Raw genomic sequence first — 20,420 nt, 5'->3', positions numbered from 1 at the left:
GTGGCCCTAGACGCTTCTGTACCAAACAGAGTCTCCAGCTTTGGGTGGCAATGAGAGCTTCAGGAGAAGTAAAGCACGTGACTCATAAATAATCCAGGCTCAAAGCAAGGAGGTGCCTCTCAAAAAGGAGATGGCAGGATAGAAACCTACACCTAGGCCCTTAACATACAGGTCACTTTTTGCACTCAAGTATGCTTGTTAAAAAATGAACAAACCAGGCACCAACACACTGGGTAACTTCCCATGGTATGGCCTGATTCCAATGCAATTATAGTTACTATGGAGGTACTCAAGAATATTGTTCAAGTACAAGGTCTTGTTAAAGTTGTTAGTATCACAGCCTTTAATTTATTTATTTGACTATAGCTAATCATGGGCTTTGGAAACAGAGCACTGTGTTAGTAAGGTGGTGGTGATGGTGGTGGTGGTAGTGGTGGTGGTGGTCGTCATAGTAGTAGTATGTGGTGTCACTCGTTGGGGGGTGGGGGTGCAGGGTTCACGCGATGCAAAGACGACACGAGACAAAGAGCTTCTGCAGAAAGCTGACTGAATGAATGCTCTCACTCACCAGCTGTATTTATTGAAAATCCATCTCCTCCTTTCCCCCTCCCTTTCCTTCATACATTACAGCATCCTTAAGGAGTGTGTGTGTGTGTGTGTGTGTGTACAGGCAAGTTCTCTGTTATCAGTTCCTCCCCCTCCTCAAGGTTAAACCGACTGCGTAGGCGATCACCAGACTTCTCATGCTGTTAGCACACAAATACCTTTGGGTTTCCAATCTCCAGGCAGGAGAATAGTGATTTATTCTGCACTGCTTTCCTACATGTCATCCCTTTTTATTGTTTTAATGTGAAATCTTTTTTGCCAACGTAGCTTTACACGATGAATTCAGCACATCAGCAGATGTGTCCTCCATGCAGGAACAACATTACCACTCCCGGGCCTGCCTCACAAGAGCCGACAACATTGCTCCTACATTCCATCCGCCTTGTGCAATTAGCTAGGTTCCCAATTTCCAGGTGAACAGGCACGAGAACAGTGAATTCATGCGGGTTTGCCACGCAGTCTGCACTGCCCTCCTACAGTAGTAGTAGTAGTAGTGGTGGTGGTGGTGGTGGTGGTGGTGGTGGTAGTAGTAGTAGTAGTAGTAGTAGTAGTAGTAGTAGTAGTAGTAGTAGTAGTAGTAGTAGTAGTAGTAGTAGTAGTAGTAGTAGTAGTAGTAGTAGTAGTAGTAGTAGTAGTAGTAGTAGTAGTAGTAGTAGTAGTAGTAGTAGTAGTAGTAGTAGTAGTAGTAGTAGTAGTAGTAGTAGTAGTAGTGAAGGTTAAAGCAGAAAGTGCCAAAGCAGGGTTACAGCTGAACATCAAGAAGACAAAAACAATGGCTACTAATGAGGAAGAAATGGATATTGTTAAAGATTTTATCAACCAAAAGGGAGTCTGCAACCAAGAAATCAGAAGGAGATTGAAACTGGGAAGGGCAACCATGAAGGGGCTAGAAAAGATCCTTAAGGGTAAGGCTGTGTGACCATGATCATTCATACGATAATTTTCCCATTAGGATGCACGGGTGTGTGAAAGTCGGACAGTGAAGAAAGCTGAAAGGAAGAAAGTTGATTCATCTGAACTGGAGGAGAGTGTTATGGATACCATGGATACCATGGACTGCCAAAAAAGGCAAATAAGCTAAAATGACTAAACTGAGGCTATTGTACTTTGCTCACGTTATGAGAAGACAGGATTTCCTAGAAAAGACAATAATGGTTGGGAAAGCTGACGGCAGCAGGAAAAGAGGAAGACACAACAGACGATGGATTGACTCAGTCAAGGAAGCCAAGGCCCTCAGTTTGCAACACCTGAGCAAGGCTGTCAACGATGGGATATTTTGGAGGTCATTAATTCATAGGGTCGCCATAAGTCGGAAGCAACTTGATGGCACTTAACACACACACCTCAGTAGTAGTAGTAGGAGGAGTAGGTACAAGACTTTAATAAAATGAGTTGTTTCTAGACAAGCAAAAATGCTTCCAATTGTGGTTGCTCTGATGGAAGAGAACAGTCAGACATGGAGCTGTTTCCCCCCTGTGAGTCTATTTTTGCCCTCCCCATATACAAATACAATTTAAACCAGGGGTCCCCGACTCCCCGGTATGGCACCCACCAGCATTTTTCATGGAGTCCATCAAGTGTTTTTAGAACATGGGTGGGGCCAGGTGAGGGTCTTGCCCAGCAGGGCTTCTAATTTGCCCATGAAGATTTGATTGGCTGTGCGGATTAGAATAGTACTGTTTCAGCAGCAGCTCCCAAATCTGATCCCCTTTCCCCAATATGTTTTTAATTACCTCTCTTCTTGTGCTTGGGCTTCTTCTCTATCTGTGGCTCTGCTTCATGCAGAAGCCATTTTGGGGTGAGCTCTGCCTCCTATGGCAGCCATTTTGTGGTCGCGCCCACCACCCTGTGTCAGAAGTACAAAGTTGCCCACAAGCTAAAAAAAAAATTGGGGACGCCCAATTTAGACACCAACAGCATACTGATAATAACAGTAAACAGTAAACCGCACGCTATTTTTATTGGCTTTTGCTCATTGAAAGACCCTCTATTAAGTGTGGGTTTATCTAGCTATCAATTCCTTCCTCAGGAAAGATGCAGAAGCCGATCCATCCAAATCCCTGTAATGAACTGAAAAGGCATGGCAAGCCATTACCCATCCTGTGCAATTTGACTCTGAACCCTTTCACTGAAATGATGGGAAAGTATGAAAATAGGTCGCCTTGGTCTGTTTAGCCTAAAAGCCTACTAAAGAGCTGCCACTGACCCGTGTGAGTCCACCGTCCACCCCCATCCTCCCACATCTCTTCAGTAATGTTTGGTAAAAGGACTGCAGGATGCGACACAGGACTGCAGATGCAGTGATGCACCGTCCCACCTGGACTAATGGTTCGCCACACCTAGGATTTTAAAAAGAAGCCAAAGTTTTAAGGTAAGACAATTGCAGCTTCCTTTCCTCTTGCAGGAGGTACTTCTGTTAGAGGAAGAAGGGGAAGGGCCATTTTTGCCAGTAAACCCCCCCCCCCCCATTGCAATGCAGCTCATGATGTTTCGGAGGATCTGCGAAGCCATGGCGGGCACCATTTCAGGAGCATAGGAGATTGCAGCAGGGTGGGAGAGGCAGGGAAGTTGCTGTTGTTGCAGCATAGCTCCGTTCACACACAGGATCTAAAGCAACAGGCTCATGCCATCAAGTTGAAGCCAACTGACGGAGACTCCATAGGGTTTTCAAGGCAAGCACCTTTCAGAGGTGGTTTGCCATTGTCTGCATAGAGTTGCCAGCCCCCAGTTCCCAGCGGGGATCCCCCCACTTTAGGGGCACCAATCTGCTGCCAGCCAGCTGGCCAGCAGGGGAAGCCCCACCCCCAAAGAGGGATGTCACCAGGCGATGTCCCAGGCTCAATGATGTCACCTGGAAGTGACATCACTACTTTGGGGGCATTGGAGAGATGACACTCTAGTTTTGGGGCAAACTCTATGGTTTTGAAGACAAAAAAACCATTGAGTTTTGCCCAAAAACTAGAGCATCAACCCCAACATCCAGAACACGATGATGTCACTTCCAGGTGATGTCACTGCACTGGGGACATCCCGGAAGGCCCCCAAATCCCCCTGCTGGTGCAACGAGGGGACCTGACAACCCTAGGTCACAGCCTAGTTTAACAAGACACTGTGCAAGTGCAAAGTCCCACACGTGGTCCCACTCTCCCCAGCCTCACATTTAAATCAAGCCTATCCTGGCCACTGTGCACCTAATGTCAGGTTACCATCTTTTTCTGAGCACAGCTTCTGGGACTTCGATAGAAGCAGAGCAGCCAGGAAGTTAATGCGTGAGGCTATTCTTGGCATGGATATGGATAGGAGAAGCTCAACTGCTTCCATTTCTGCCTGTCATGCAGCTGTTAATGGTACAGAGTGTTGTGAGGGGGGAAATATGGCAAACGGATTTGCCTCATAGCTTCATGAGTCTCTGTACTCGAGCCAGTTCTGCGAGGTGCATAAGTAAACACTGGCTGCGATATATGCTACTGCAGAAACATACAGCTCGCCAAGGAAAGGCAGCGATCACAATGTGTGGGGTTCATTAGCCATTCTTTTTGTTTTGTTATTATTGAAAATTATCGCCGTTAATGAAGAGTGACATCTACGAAGGGTGGGCAGGTGTGAGTGAAAGCAGATTATTTGCCTTGAGAGCGTACTGAACTCGTTGCTGCTCCTCCAGATGTCCCATCAGTGGCCATTTCAGTGCCAAACAAAACACACTGGAGTAAGGCTAGTATTTTTGTGCTCTCTTCTTACAGGAGCGGTGGCATTGTGGCTGTGAAATCAATCAACAGTGGCCTGGATGAAGAGGAAACGATGGTGGCACCCAATATTTGATGAGCTCCCTGTCCACCAGGTCCACCTCAAGCCAGTTTGGTGTAGTGGTTAAGAGCAGCGGACTCTAATCTGGAGAACTGGGCTTGATTCCCCACTCCTCCACATGCAGCCAGCTGGGTGACCTTGGGTCAGTCACAGTTCTCTCAGAACTGTTCTCTCAAGAGCAGGTCTCTCAGAGCTCTCTCGGCCCCACCAACCTCACAGGGGGTCTGTTGTGGGGAGAGGAAGGGAAGGAGATTGTAAACTGCTCTGAGACTCTGAGTGAAGGGCAGAGTGTAAATCCAACTCTTCTTCTTCATCATCTCCTCCTCCTCCTCCTCTCCACAAAATACTCACAAAAGGTACCTGGGAATATCTCCGTACTAGGCCCAATAGCAAGCAGTTCAGAATGGAAGGCAGCTACATCATGCTGGGTCACAATGTTTCAACTAAAGTGGAGGCCCCCATATAGCTGCAACCAGAGAGATGATCTCAAATAATCCCAGTGCTATACTGCAGTAGTACGAGATCTATTCCTTCAACTGTCCCTTCTACACAATTATTAGGTACATAGGTGCCCCATTCGATATCAAATTTAACATCATCTAATAAGAACATAAGAACATAAGAGACGCCAATGTTGGATCAGGCCAAAGGCCCATCCAGTCCAACACTCTGTATCCCACAGTGGCCAGAAATACCAGTGCCATCAGGAGGTCCACCAGTGGGGCCAGGACAATTAGAAGCCCTCCCACTGTTGACCCCCCCCAAGCACCAAGAAGACAGAGCATCACTTGCCCCAGAGCCCCTAGCTATACCTTGTGGCTAATAGCCACTGATGGACCTCTGCATAAATACATACCAAAAATAAGAGTGATGAAATGATTCACAATGTAATCCTTTGCAGAACTATATCCTTCTGACCCCATTGAAGTCAATGGATTTAGAAGGGTGTAACTCTAATCAGGACTGTGCCGCCAGACACTCTGGCTCCTTGATTGTATGGGGTTTTTTTCGGTCTACCCTGAAATAACACCATAAGTTGTCACCCATTAAATAGGTTCAATTAAGTATTTATCCATGGTCATCAAAACCCAAATACTTGCCAACTATCAAATCCTATCAGCCATCAAATACCGTTGCATAACAAGCAGTCCCACATTTAAAGATACACTGACCTGGGTCTGAACTGGCAGAGACTGAAAGGAGAAGATATTTTTATTCCCTGTTCTATAATAGTAGAACTTGGGGCAGGGAGGGGGGTTAATAAAGTTGATGGATTCAAGACAGACAAAAGAAAGTACTTCTTTTCTCAATTAATAATTACATTGTTGGATCAGTTGATGGCCATGAGCATGGGGGTGGTGGGGGTGGAGGAAACGCCATCAAGTCGCAGCTGACTTATGGTGACCCCATAGGGTTTTCTAGGCAAGAGACATTCCAAGGTGGTTTGCCATTGCCTGCCTCTGTATAACAGCCCTGGACTTCCTTGGTGGTCTCCCTCCAAGTATTAACCAAGACCAACCCATAGATGGCTTTCAAGGGGGATTAGAGATATTCATGGAGGCATGTTCCATCAATGGCTATGATAACTAAAGGAAAGCTCCATATTTAAAGGCAGTAAACCTCTAAATACCATAGTTAGGAGACAACATCAGGGCATCAGGGCATCAGGACTTGGCATCCATGCTGTTGTTCCTCTAGGGCAACCAGTTGGCCATTGTGTGAAACAGGATACTGAATTAGACGGACTACCGGTCTGATCCAGGATACCATTTGTTATGTTCTTATGCTACGTTTTTACCAGATATCAAATACAGTGAACTGTCTGTTGTTGGGTACTACTGCCATATGCCAACTGTCATTGCATGTCAACTGTAAAGAGTCAAGACCAAAAAAAGCCAATTACCAAAATAGATAAAGTAAAGGTAAAAGGCTTCCCTTGCTCAAAAGCTAGTCTGACTCTAGGTGGCGGTGCTCATCTCCATTTCCAAGCCAAAGAGCCAGCACTGTCCAAGGACTTCTCCATGGTCATGTAGCTGGCATGACTAAATGCTGAGGTACACAGAACACTGTTACCTTCCCACTGAAGCAATACTTATTTATCTACTTGCAATTTCTTGCTTTCGAACTGCAAGGGTGCAGGAGCTGGGGCCAGAGACAGGAGCTCACTCTGTCACACGGCACTAGGGTCTCAAACTGCTGAACTACAGACCTTCTGGTCTGCAACTCAGCGTCTTAACCTTTGAACCTCCGCGGCCCCTCAAAATACAGTCATGTAAAAATCCTGTTGTATGTCAGTGAATGTTGTCAGATATTGAAGGCAAAGAGTAGATCATTGGATGTCAACGTTGGTCTCAAAGATCAATGACCAAATATTTGAATATTTAGATTATTATATCAACACTTGCAGAAAACTCTGTGCATAATTTTCAGCACAAATAAAGTCTCACTCCAAAAGCTGTAGCTCAGTCTCTGGTTGAGCCCAAGCCCTTCTCGAAGGAAGCACAGCGGCTCACCCCCATTTCCAGAGCCAGTTCTCCGGCCAAGCCATCCAAGTGACTGCTCAGGGTGGCACAATGAGAAGACTGCCAATGCATCGTAGAGGCACAGCTTACTTCCTGCCATCAGCAGTAGAGGAAGTGGCTGGCATCTTCCCCTGGGCCTATGCTATTGGTGGCTGGGTCCACATTCTCAGTGGCGTGAGTCCAAGAAGGGATGGGTGGTTCTTATTTGGGGTGACAAAATGCCTTGAACCAGCTCTGCAGATTTCCGTCTAAAGACCCCCTTCTCTTATAACTACAAGTAATGAATCTGCACAAGTGGTGGAGAAATGCCTGGAGTTAAGTCCCGCTTGCCGTTGCAATTAAACACACATAATCTCAAATTTCAGCTTCAGAAGTCGTCTCCGTTGTTTGGCCTGTTAGAAGGACGCCTTTGTCTTTTGGAGCCATCATATCTTTTGCATGTCTCATGAAAGCCGACTTCTGTTTTCCGTTGTCTTTGGACGATAAGATCAGGCTCTGAACTCGGATACACCAGGGGAGAGCCGGGCCTGGCGATTCCCCACATAGAGCCAGGCAGGGGAAAGAACAAGGCAAACAATGAGAACCGGGATGATAATTTGGTCTGCCTTTGCTTCCTCTGTGCCTCATTAGGCACTTAGCCAGGAGGGTACAAAGGAGCAGAGGCCTCAAAATGGGCCTCAGAGGTCCCCCATTCCGTTGTGGGAGCTAAGTGTGAACTGTAAGCCAAATTCATTTCATTCCCTTTCCATAATTGTCTGCTTGGCTCAAAGCAGTTTCTTCCCTTGATTACCAGGGAAGACAGTCAATTGTTGTTCCGTTCACTTTGTCACATAAAAGCCCACTTGACGGGCCTGACAGCAACTGCTTGCTAATTATGGGGCAGAATCAGACTGTACGGGGGTTTTGTTGTGTCAACGGTCCCGGAACAATCTGGTGATTGTTTTATGAGAAGATTGGGCCCGTCGGATTGAGTGATTTCACTTCAGTTATCTCCACTGGCTGTCACGGTTTGGAGTCGCTCTAGTGGAATGAAGAGAACGGAATAATGAGCTTGCCAGCCACCCCCTGGGAGCAGCAGCTAAGCCCTGAAGAGCTCGCCTCTTTTGTGCTGTGGTACCCAGTAGCTCTGCTCAAGCTCAAGGGGCCTGTTAGCACTTCCACCTTGTTTCCAGAGACTTATAACCAAGCTACAAATATGTGTTCTCTGATTAAATTTCATAGAGCCCGGTAAACTATTTTCATCCTTTGTTTCACTCTGTTTCCAAAGGACTGGTCAAAGGACTGGTCACTCAATAAATATCCAGAGATTGGTAGTTTCAGGTGCTCTGCCAGCTATTTTTACTCTCCGTTGTTCCTCCCCAACCTTTACTTGACAAAAGCGAAATCGTTCCTCATTCTTTGCAAACTAGTAAATGTTCATATTTAATCCCCATGTCCAGGGGTCATTTCGTAGAAAAAGAGCTAGGGGGACTCATTAGCATAACTCATTAGCATATGCCACACCCCCTGACATCACCGGAAGTGTGTCCTCCCCACAGCCGGCGGCGACCTCCAGCGGGCACCAGCAGGGAGCTCCAGGCCCCGCACTCCGTCACCAAACCCGGGGGGATGGCGTCCCCCCGCGTCCCCCCCCCGCAAATGACCCCTGCCCATGTCACTCCTGCTTGTGGTCTTTTTTTAAAAAAATCCTTATTTTCTTGGGATTTGGGGAGGGCAAAATCCCTAGAGATGAAACCGACACTTTGGTAAGTAACTAACTGGCCAGGCCACAAAGTGTGTAGTGTGTCAAATGATTTGTGTCAAATGATTTGGGGGCCGTTGCAGCTTGGAGATTTTTTTTACTCTGTCACCTTCCTTTTAAAACTAGGGTTGCCAATTCCTGGTTGGGAGGTTCCTGGAGATTTGTGGGTAGAGCCTGTGGAGGAATCTCAGCAGGTTGTAATGCCATAGAGTCCTTCTTCCACCACTTTGGCGGCTGATCCCGCCTGCCCGCCTGTTTTAGCCTCACGATCGGACAGGACTGAAGTCCAAAAGCACCTTGGAGCCCACAGGTTATTACGCTTTCACGCATACGGTATCTGATGAAGTGAGCTTTGAGTTGTGAGAGCTTGTGCCCTGGGGGAAAGTTGCAGATCTCTTAAGGTGTTACTGGACCTGAATTTTGTTCTCTGATAAGAGCTGTTCTTGAAAAAGAGCAGTTTCTGTCAAGAGCTCTCTGTGCCCCACCTACCTCACAGGGTGTCTGTTGTGGGGAGGGGAGGGGAAAGGAGTTTGTAAGCTTCTCTGAGACACCTTTGGGTAGTGAAGGGCGGGGTATAAATCCAATCTCCTCTCCTTCTTCCATCCTCCTAAGCAGCCATTTTACTGCAGAGGGAACTGATCAGGGTCATTTGGAGGTCAGTTGTAATTCCAGGAGATCTCCGGGCCCTGTCTGGAGGCTGGCAACTCTAGTTCAGACACAAACAGGACAAGGAACCAAAGGATTGCCAAGTCATGACTTGGACATTATTGTGTCCCTTTAAAAATTCTGCAAGTGTAAGATAATGGCGGTTCTTTACATAACACATCATGCATTTCTTGGAATTCACTATGAGATGTAGGCAGTGGCCACACTTGAGCAATTTGTCCTACATTCCCCCCATCTCCACTCCCAAAGCTCTACTGGTCTTACTATTCAGAGAGATCCTGAAAAGTATGCAGACGGAGAGTGATTTCAGCAAAGCGTACTTTATTCGATCAGGAACAAGATGACTTGGGCCGGCTCGCAGTCCATCTTATATTCCCCGAGAAACCGCCACCCAAAACACACCACTACTACCTAATAGGTTATTTACAGTGGTGGAGAGTCCCATAGGCACTTGGCTGGGAACCTAGCCCCCTGACTGGAGCGGCTAGGATCCACATAGTCCATTGTGTCTTGGATCCACATAGTCCATTGTGTCTTGGGTCTGACCATGTGGAGCCCAAGCCAGCCCCACGGTCTGGACTGGATACATTACAGATCCCCCTGTCTTTTGTCCCCAATAGAACGAATAGATCAGAAACACAGTATAAGGAAAAGGATTAAACAACCTTCCCCAGAGTACAAATTACCAGTCAAATTAAAAATCCCCAAAGTTGATTTCAAGTGAAAATTAAATCAGATCACATCTAATGTAACCCAAAGATGGCTTTAAGCGGCTGAGAGCCAGTTTGGTGTAGTGGTTGTGCGGACTCTAATCTGGGAGGACCAGGTTTGATTCCCCACTCCTCCACTTGCATCTGCTGGATGACCTTGGGCAAGCCATAGTTCTGGCACAGCTGTTCTTGGGGGGGGAAGCAGTTTCTGTTAAGAGCTCTCTGCGCCCCGCCTACCTCACAGGGTGTCTTAGGGTTGCCAAATCGAAATTGGCCAGGAGCGAGGGGCTCCCGGCCGGCATCCTCTTTGTGCGCGCGTGCATAGCGCGCGTGCGCGCCGCGTCCACGTCACCCGGAAGTGACGTTGGACGCTGGGGGCGGAGCCACGCCATTTGAGGGGGAAACTCTTTGTTTTCCCCTCAAATGGAGTGGCCCCGCCCAGCGTGTGACGTCACTTCTGGTGACGTTCTGGCGGCGCGCACGCGCTTCAGGAAACGGCTCCCGGACCGGCAGGGATGCGGGGGTGGGGTTTCCCCCGGGCCCCGATTCCGTGGGAGCAGGAATTGGGGCTCGAAACCGGGGGGGAATTTCGCCCCCCGGGGGCATTTGGCAGCCCTAGGGTGTCTGTTGTGGGGAGAGGAAGGGAAAGGAGTTTGTAAGCCACTCTGAGACTCCTCTGGGTAGTGAAGGGCGGGGTATAAATCCAATCTCCTCCTCCTCCTCCTCTTCTAAAATGGTGGCTGGGCCTATTATCAGCTATTAGCCATGCTAACCACATGGCACACAAGGTTGCCAGTTCTGGATTTGGAGATTCCTGGAGATTTGGGGGTGGAGACTGGAGAGGACAAGCTGTGGGAAGGGAAGGGCAGTGGGGTATAATACCAGAGTTCTCCCTCCAAAGCACCCATTTTCTCCAGGTGAACTGATCTTTGTGGTCTGGAGATGAGTTGTCATACCAGAAGAACTTTAGGCCCCACCTGGGGGTTGGCAACCCTAGTTAACAGTCTACCTCTGAATAGTAGGATGCCCGGAACACACTGCTGGCTCTCATACTGAGAGGCGTTTTGCTAGACTGCACTGGAAAGCAGAACTCTGGGCTACATGAAGCAAGGCAATTTTGACACCCTGACGCTACATCTGGTCTCGCCTCATTTGCCTCTCCTTTCTCCCCCCCCCCCCCCCCCCGCCGGCAACAAATAGGGGAGATGGTGGGCCCAAGGTAGGGCAGAAGCTATATCTGCCATGTCTTCTGCTGTCACGGAGTTGTGAAAGACCACATCTGTTCACCAGGCTGCAACCTGGTAGCTCCGAGCTCTGGAGATCCTTTCCTAAGGAGGCCTGTGCCTGACCTTATAGGCTTCTCAAAGGCAGGCATCTGCAATTAGATCTCCTGCCACACCGTCTCACTTCAGACAGATTTAGGGGGGAGCTTTGGCTCTCTTGGATGTAGCTTTTTTCTTTGGCTCCTTGGAGCTTCCAACTGGAAAGAAACACTGGATAGAAACTGTGGAAATGTAAAAAAATATTTACGATGAACATTAAATTTAACGTGTCACCTCTGGCTTACCTTCTCTCCAGTGTTCCCTTTAAGCTGAGTTAGTGCGAGCTAGCTCAGTTTTTTAGCCTCCGGCTCACACATTTTTGTCTTCGCTCAGGAAGGATGTGGCTCCAGATCAAACTGATTTACACAGTAGCCAAATCCCTCACTCACAACTTTAATGGCAGCAGCTCACAAAGCAGAATTATTGCTCACAGGACTCCACAGCTTAGAGGGAGAGTTGACTCACTGTACGGCATTCTCCACAATGCATGTAGATGGCCTGGTGTGAGCACCGTGGGACATCAGCTGAAGTGCCCCATTCCCACATGTCCCAGTGGCGCCTGCTTCATTGCCGTGACTCTTCTTTGCTCCTGCTCATTAGTCGTTTCCTCTGTGGGCACTCTTAGGAAAAACAGATATTTTACTCAGGGGTCATTTCGTAGAAAAAGAGCTGCAGGAGCTCATTCGCATAACTCATTAGCATAACTTATTTGCATATGCCACACCCCCTGACATTACCGGAAGTGTGTCGGAAGTCAACACCCCCCCCCCCCGCTCAGACTCCATTGGACTGTTTTGGATTGCTAGCTATTGGGGGGGGACGTGCAGATCTGCCCTCACAGGGGACGGAGAGCTTGTACTTGAAGACGGGCTGGGGGGGGGGCCTCTGCAATTTACCTGCCTGCTTCTTGCTCCTCATGCCCCGACTGAGGGCTGTTGGGAGTAGGGGGTGGGGCTTGTTGAATGTGCCCGCCCCCTGGGCTCCTTACTGCTGGAGCTCCGCTCCTGTGCACTCCCGCAGGAAATGACCCCTGATTTTACTTAAGAAACTAAAGCAACAAATAGCAAAAAGGAGTGCCAGAAAGTTGTGGCTTGCACCCTGCAAGATTGCTGCAGTGAGGAAAGCTACAGACAGGGGGAGGAAGGCAGGCATTGATGGGGAGGCCAGCAGAGCTGCAATTGGGGAGGGGAATGACTGGGGGGGAAGAGACCCCTGATGTGGAGGGGTCCACGTAAGCCCCCTGTGCCCACAGGCACATAGCCTCCAGCACATCCTGAGTCTAGAGGGGAGACAATCAGTAGAACTCAGTTTTCAAGTTGGGTCCTTGAGACAACCAACATATTATCTAAAGAAGTGTCAGTAGGCAATCATTTTTGTCTGCCCAAAAAGACATTCACCACAGCACCCTTGAGGATCCTGGTAAATTCCACATACTCCAGCGTAGGCCAGCAGTAACAGTCCTAAAGAATCAAGGTTGGGTGTGCCCGGTGAAAAAGTCCTTCAGCACCAAGTGCTCTCCAAGGCACTGGATCCAGGCCAAAGCTCTTTGGCTTTCTCAAAATGCTGGCCTTCCAATGATGATTTTATTACATCCCTTCTCCCGATTGTGTTAACAAGAGACTGGAAACGTAGTCTGGCCAACAGAGAGTACGATGGAAAATTTGGATGTTGCACAACATCCTCAGAGGTGTATCATTAGTAGTTTCCTTTGTGGTCATTCTTAGGAAAAACAGATATTTTGCTTGAGCGACTTAAACTCCTTAAATAAATGCATTACTCTGCTGTGGTGGGGGAGCTCTTTGGGGAATTCCGTAGGCTGTTGGTTACGTCCACTGACCCGGTTAAGAGATTTTGTAAATGGGTGGCCAGTTTGTTGATCCAGACTGTAGGGTTCCTGTCCCATCTAGCAGTTGCCCTCGTTATTCAAGTAGGGGGAGACAGAGGAAATTGGATTCAGACCCTGTACAAGTTCACAATGAAAAGACAAAGGGCAACGAGCATCACTGAAGAAGGGATTCTCCAGCTGGGACATGTGAAGAGGAGACAATGATGATGGAGGAGGAGGAAATTGGATTTATACCCCACCCTTCACTCGGAGTCTCAGAGCAGCTTGCAAACTCCTTTCCCTTCCCCTCCCCACAACAGACACCCTGTGAGGTAGGCGGGGCTGAGGGAGCTCTTTCAAGAACTGTTCTTTCAAGAACAGCTCTACCAGAACTACGGCTTGCCCAAGGTCATCCAGCAGCTGCAAGTGGAGGAGTGAAAAATCAAACCCGGTTCTCCCAGATTAGAGTCGACGCACTTAACCACTACACCAATATGAATATGCAGATGAGGGCAGTGTCTGCAAATAGTGCAGACCTGTGTGTTGAGTGGAACAATTGCACCCCACCAGATTATACTGTGGATACGCCGTAGGAACAACCTGTAACACTTTTCCTTTATTCAGAGGTATTGCCAAACCATGGTTAGCACTACATGAAGGAAACTTGAAGGAACTCAACTTTCCTGATCCTTCCTCCCCTTTGATTACGGCTTGGGCTTGCTCTGCAAATCATCAAACCATCGTCTGCCGTAAAAGCGGACATCACACAGTAGGTCACAGTACCCAGAAGAAGAGGTGAAGGGATGGAGGAGTCCGTGGCCCTTTCTGCACTCTCCTTTTAATCCATGTTCACCGCAGTGTCCTCCAAGCAATTCTGCACTAAAATCTAGTTCAAGCTTCTTTTTATTCCGGGTTTTCCCCCATTCTGCATTACATTCCCTCCCTTCAGTGGTCAGCCCAGTTTCAGCCTGGTGTTGCCCTGGGTTATCTTGATGCTGTTTTGCTGTGGATTTAAATTGCCTCGACTCAAGCACTGAGAAAATCCAAAGTGGCAGGCAAACGTGGAAAGGACCTGTGAGTGAACCTCCTTCAAGACACTGTGCCAAGCCCTCGGCAAACTCTGGCAGCTGCACAGAATCGAGCAACTCTGTCCAAGGTTTCAGTTTCAAGGTCTGCCAGAGGGAAGGAGGTGTACCTTTCCTCCACTCTTCCCAGGATTTCTTGGAGGATAGGTGTGATACGTACGTCTCTAAGGTTGTTCTAGAAGGGGCAGTGCAGCAGGACATGGCCAATTGTTTCTATTCCCCAGCAGCACAAGGGCATAAGTGCTCCTGAAGTGGAACATCACGGCTTGGTGGTTCGACTGAACCAAGGCACTGTATCAAAGAAGTGAAACCATCTTTTTAACCATCTAAATGTATTATTAAGTATGATGGTGACTCCCTGGTAGCAGGACTCACAGTTCAGTTGTACGGCAGAAACCAGCAATGGTGTAGTGGTTAAAGTGTTGGTCTAGGATTGGAGAGACCCGGGTTCAGATCCCCACTTATGCCATGACTTGCTGGGTGACCATGGGCCAGTCACACACTCCCATATTTACATAAGAACATAAGAAGAGCCCTGCTGGATCAGACCAGTGGTACATCTAGTCCAGCATCCTGTCTCACAAAGTAGCCAACCAGTTCCTCTGGAGGGTCAACAACAGGCCATAGAGGCTGAGCTCTTCCCTTGATGTTGCCTCCTGGCTCTGGGATTCTAAGGTATAGTACCTCTGAATGTGGAGGTTCCCCTCAGTCACCATGGCTTGTAGCCACTGACAGACCTTCCCTTCCTGAATCTATCTAATCCCCCTTTTAAGCTGTCTGTTCCTGTGGCCATCACTACATCCTCTGACAGTGAATTCCACATTTTAATCACTCTCTGTATAAAGAAGTATTTCCTTTTGTCAGTCCCAGTCTGACCTACCTCACGGGGGTTTTGTGAGGGTAAAATGGAGAAGGAGAGAATGATGTAAATTGCTAATAAAAATTCATCCCTGCATTCCCCCCATCAAAGCAAATGGTTCATCATTCTATAGTTATATTTCCAAAGAACACCGAAGGTACTTTCATGTCCTTGCTGGGAGTTTTATGTTGGGTCATCAAGAGACTGACTTTTGAGTTCCATGAAACCTGAATCAGCCAACGCATGTTTTTGTTGAATCTCCTAGAGCCAATTCATACCACTTGTTTTTAATGAAGATAAATCCAACACATAGTAATCTTTCCATTGTGAGGAAGTGGACTTGTTTATTTATTTATTTATTAAATTAGGGGGGTTACCACCCTTCTCCGCTTGCTCAGGGCTCAGGGCAGTTCACAACAATTTGGTTTGTTACAATGTAAAATAAGTTATAAGGCGCAGATCATTAATGCCGGCAGTCTTGGGGTTTGCTCTCCCTACTCATTACCCCTCTCTCCCTCACATACATCCATGGTACCGTATATCGCCAATTTGACAATCCCAGTTTTTAGGAGGGTCTTTATGCTTGCAAGATTTAACCTTTTCCCTTCAGTAGTGGTCTCGGGTAGATACAGGGGTGTTCCGTATAAGGATAGACTTTGCAACTGTGATTTTGGGGAACCTGATTCTGTCACCCATATTCTTTTTCGTTGTCCTAAATATTCCGTTATGCGCAATATTTTGATTCGCCCACTTCTCCCTTCGCAGAGAGACTTTCTGGATAGGGATTTAAATTTCTTTCTAGCAGACAAGAGCCCAGCAATAACGCTATCTGTTGCAGAATTTCTGACCCATGTATGGAAGTCAAGAGTAATATCCTGTAAACCTTGTAAACCATGCTAAGGTTGCCTTGTATTTTGAGATATTGGGAATATTGGTTGATGTTGTTCCTTGTACCTACCCTTTAACTTTTTCCTTTGTTTGATTTATCTATGTTATGCCGAATAAAGGTTTTCTGTTTCTTCTAAATAAGTTAAAACCATAAAAACACAATATTTAAAACATTCAGAAACATTTAAACATTTTAAAAACAAGGTGGTGGTGCTAGCATTCAGTCATGGGGGAAGGAATGGTTTGACGTGCCAGATTCATTGATTTCCAAACTGTGCACATGTCGAACCCTTTTCTTACACTAAAGTCTTGCCCTAGGGGGGTCATCAAATGCACACCTGCATCTAGATCCAGAGAAAGTGTCCTCCAGACCTCTGAAGAGCTTGAGGGGCTTGGCTGACCTCTGACCTGGTCCAACTTTGACTACCAGAGGGGCAACCTTAGTGACTCTGAAGCCCTGGGCCAAAGTCCAGGGTGGGGCCCCAGAATCACTGGCACCCCTCTCCAGCCCCACCACCACCACTTTCCCTGCTGGGGCCCAGCAAGGGGCAACCTGTGACCTATGTGAGGTGGGTGAGAACTGCCACTGGAAGCTGATTGCCAAAGCAGCAGACATAATGGGGAGAAGCAGCTGCTGCCAAGCCAGGTGCCAAAGCCCCTCGTGAGGCGGGTGTGAGTGTCACCGCAAGTGGATGGCCCACGCCACAAATAAGATGGGCGGAAGTGAAGGCAGTGAGAGCCTGATCTTTTTTTCTTTTCCTGCTTTCGTTGGTGGAGTCATGGATGGTCAGTAGGGCTGCCAGGTCTGGGTTGGGAAATACCTGGAGACTTTGGGGGTGGATCCGGGAGAGGGCAGGGTCTGGGGAGGTGCCTCAGCAGGGTACGATGCCATAGAGTCCACCCTTCCAAGCAGCCGTTTTCTCCAGGGGAGCTGATCTCTGTCACCTGGAGATCAGTTGTAAAAGCGGGAGATCTCCAAGCCCCACCTGGAGACTGGCAACCCTAAATGGTCAGCCTCCCCCAGTCCAGGGCCCAGGGCAGCTGCCCCTCTTGCCCATTGGCTAAGACCACCCTCTCTACTATTTATAGCAAACCTGGACCGTCCAGGGGCTTCATATTGCCCAGCAATGGCAGGGCCTGTTTTTCATTTCTGTCTATCTGGATCAGTTCTCCTGGAGAGAACCTCTGCTTTGAAGGTGTATTCTGGGGAGTTCCTCCCCCACACCACTGAAGTCTCTCCCCTCCCTAAACCCTGCCCCTTCCCAGGCTCCACCCCTAATCACCAGGGATTTGCCAGCCAGGCCCACCAGCCGCAGTTAGAATTCCAAAGGTACCCACAAGCTCAGCAAGACCAGGGGCCTCTGGCCTACAGCTTAACAAGGGTGGTATGTCCAATGGAAACACTGGGTTTCTGGATGCTGAAATAGTAGATCTTGAAGTGTATTTCCTGAAATTCGCAGGAGCCCACTGGAAAGTTTGGTTCTTAGGGAGCTCAACCCAACAGTTCTGTCAGTCCCTGGAAGTAAGAGATCGTTTAACACCTTCTCATGTCCTCTCGTAAGGACTATTAAATGTCAGGAGAGGTTGTCAAAACATAGCAGCTCAATCATCACAGCCAATAATAAACCCTTATCTCTGGATTCAATAATTGGCGTAGCCGCGGCGTCCATCTGCCCTCCCAAAGGATGCAGATATAATTACACTCTACCACCGTGGGTAGTGGAAAAATACCACCGGCCCACTAATTACCCAAAGTGCTAGGTAGCAAAACCTGGACTTAAATATTTGCAGAAGGCAGACAGAAAGGTGCCAGCATGTACATTTGCAATTACTTTTATTTCTGGCATACTGGGGATGTAGTTACAATAATAGCCATGGGATTACAGAATTCGCAGCAGAGAAAAGGGATGCTTATTTGTGGCCATAGCTAAGGCTGAATCTCAGACAGTAATATTTAGAAGAGACACACAATGACCATATTGTGTCTATTAGAAAGGGTAAGGAGGCAATCCACATGGAAATTCACCTGCTAAAGTCCCACTGAAATGAATGGGGGCAGCGCAAGGACCCAGCCGTGCTCTGGTGTAACTCCTTTTCATTTCAGTGGGACTTCTTCGAGAGAACTTCCTGGAGTATTGTGTCTGTAAGAACGTGGATTTCTTGGGGACGGTCTGTTTGCTGGCCTCTGTGCCTTTGAAAGCACAGAGTTTATTTTGTCCTTGAAGCCTGCATTGGTAGGAGACTTGCTTTAAGCAACTCAACGTTTTACGCTATGTTTGTGCTCAGGCTGAGCTGTTAATAGTTTATTAATTGTTAACAACCACTATGGTATTTTATGCTGCTTTGTAATGTTTTACTTTTTAAGCCACCCGGGCAGCATAGACATTTTCTAAATAAATAAATCATTCTACATTTCCACATGATTTGCCAGGGTTGTAACTCTTAAGAATTCGTGACATTTCCTAGAATCTCTGAAATTTAAATGGCGGAGTGGGGAGCAGAACCATTGTCTCAACCCACGGCCATGAGTACTAATGTGCGCACGTGACTACTACTGTGAACTACTTAACTGAACATTTCACGTGCTGCAGCTACTGGGATAATATTCAGAAAGTGCTGATTTAAAAATCAGTGGAAGGCAAGCAATTGAGGGGCGTTGTAATAATGTAATAATGACAGGCGGTCATTTCCCCAGAGAGCACTTTCTTGGGGCGCCTTCTTTGGGGGCCGTAACTCGAACACTGTAAATCCAATCTTCACCAAACTTGGAGGGCAGGTAGAGGAGAGTTGGCCAGAGATCATCTGCAGGTTTGGTGACTCTAGCATGCCAGGGAGGCATTCTACTGCCTCACAAACCTCACAAACTGAACCAGTTCTCAAGGTGGCTAAAAATTCATGACATGGGCTGCGGTCACGCACACACTAAATAATCCACTTCCAGTACACTTTCCAACTGGATTTTGCCAGTTCACTCAATAAAATCCAGTTGGAAAATGCACTCAAAATGGAATGAAAGTGGATTATTTAGCATGTGTGACCACAGACAGGGTTTGTGAACGGGGCATGTCACAAACCACATTCCCAACCACATTTTCCCGGTCTGTGCCCATCCCTATTTGTGAATGACACAAATTTAGTTATTTAATACATTTCTATGTCATCTCTTCTTGTTGCTGAAGCAGTTTACAGTTCAGAACAACTGCCCACAATATACCCACAAGAAAAAGGTAGAGAGGAAAGGAAGGGAAGAGAAAAACAAGCAAGCTCGAATTAAAAACTATTGCATCATGTCCAGGTGGAATGGCCACAGCAGGGGGGGAAATTCTAGGAGGGGAGAGGAGAAATTCCAGTTGCTCCCAGGCAAGTTGACAGTGGGGGTTACTCTCTCCATTCTGATGCAGACAGATGGGTCCAAGGAGAAGGTACAAATTAAAGGTAAATTTAGTATTATGGTAAAATCTAGAAAAACCCCTCCAATTATTGCACGATTCCATTTAGCGGAAGGGAAATTAGGCTATTGCACAAGACAGAAACAGAAAATAACACATTGCAGAGAAAATGCAAGTAGGTTTCAAGCAACTCAAATAGTTGAAGATGTGAGAATTAAAATCCCTGTCATGCAGACACATCTTGGTGGTGGTGGAAAGGGCCATCAAGTCACAGCTGACTTATGGTGGCCCTGTAGGGTTTTCGAGACAAGAACTGTTCAGAGGTGGTTTACCATTGCCTGCCTCTGTGTCGTGACCCTGGACTTCCTTGCAGGTCTCCCATCCAAATAGTAACCAGAGCCAACCCTGCTTAGTTTCTGAGAGCTGACAAGATTGGGCTAGTTTGGGCAATCCAGGTACGGAGACACACCTTAAGGTGGTAGAAAGTGGAAGCAAAGGGGGAACATTAGTAGCACTGGACTTCATAGAGCCGGTTGAGGGACCAAACCGAAGGAAGTCACCTATAAATGTTAGCACCTGAATATGAAAGCTCTAATGAAGGACATCTCCATGCAGACATGCAAACAGCTAGTGAAACCATCATCAGAAAGAGTTGCATCATCCCAAAAACAAATGACATGATACTTGACCTCCACAGCCTACCAATTCTCCGGGCTTGGCTTATATGTAAGGGATCATTCATCTCTACATTCTCCACCTTGTTGGCCTGTCCCCAGAGGCAGAGATGTTCCAAGATGTCATTTGTGAATCATTGTCAAGAATCTGGGGAACGTAAACTCTTAGCAGTGACATCACTGCAGATGTCATGTCTCAAGAGGAACATGCTCAAAAGCTACGATAAACTGACTGAAGCTCAAACGACCTGTTTGTTCTTCTGCGATCATTTCTAACATTTTTTTTCTGAATGAGGGAGCCGGGGGTTGCCTTTCATGGGATAGAATGC

This window comes from Gekko japonicus, unplaced genomic scaffold, assembly GCF_001447785.1.
Source record: "Gekko japonicus isolate JY-2015 unplaced genomic scaffold, Gekko_japonicus_V1.1 scaffold725, whole genome shotgun sequence".
Classification (NCBI taxonomy): Eukaryota; Metazoa; Chordata; class Lepidosauria; order Squamata; family Gekkonidae; genus Gekko; species Gekko japonicus.
Note: the sequence above shows the minus strand (reverse complement) of the source record.